The sequence below is a fragment of the Mesitornis unicolor genome, unplaced genomic scaffold (genome assembly GCF_000695765.1).
Source record: "Mesitornis unicolor isolate BGI_N332 unplaced genomic scaffold, ASM69576v1 scaffold28922, whole genome shotgun sequence".
Classification (NCBI taxonomy): domain Eukaryota; kingdom Metazoa; phylum Chordata; class Aves; order Mesitornithiformes; family Mesitornithidae; genus Mesitornis; species Mesitornis unicolor.
Window position 1 is genome coordinate 570 of NW_010168955.1, and position 265 is coordinate 834.

General features: G+C 71.3%; 1 protein-coding gene across 1 annotated transcript in view; it reads right to left on the reverse strand.

Moving 5' to 3' along the window:
- Window positions 1-265, reverse strand: part of LOC104536561 (homeobox protein aristaless-like 4) — a 2,544-nt gene that overhangs the window by 547 nt on the left and 1,732 nt on the right. The window lies entirely within an intron of this gene.

Consider the following 265-nt stretch of genomic DNA (forward strand, 5'->3'; position numbering starts at 1 on the left):
CGGCACCGACCCCGGCCGGAGGAGCGCGGGCAGCGCGGCCGGACGCAGGGCAGCCAGGCTTTGCCTGCGGTTTCCGGGCACGGCTACCTGGCAAGGACTTCATCGCCTTTACTCGGGAAGGGAGTCACCGGTGCTGGAGAGACCAGGGTCCGTGGACCTGAATCCGGAGAGGGGTGCGAGGACCCCATGGCTGCACGCAGCGGGTGATGGACGACGCCTGAACGCGACCCGTCACGGCCGGGTGTAGGGGCTGCGCGGGGGGCAG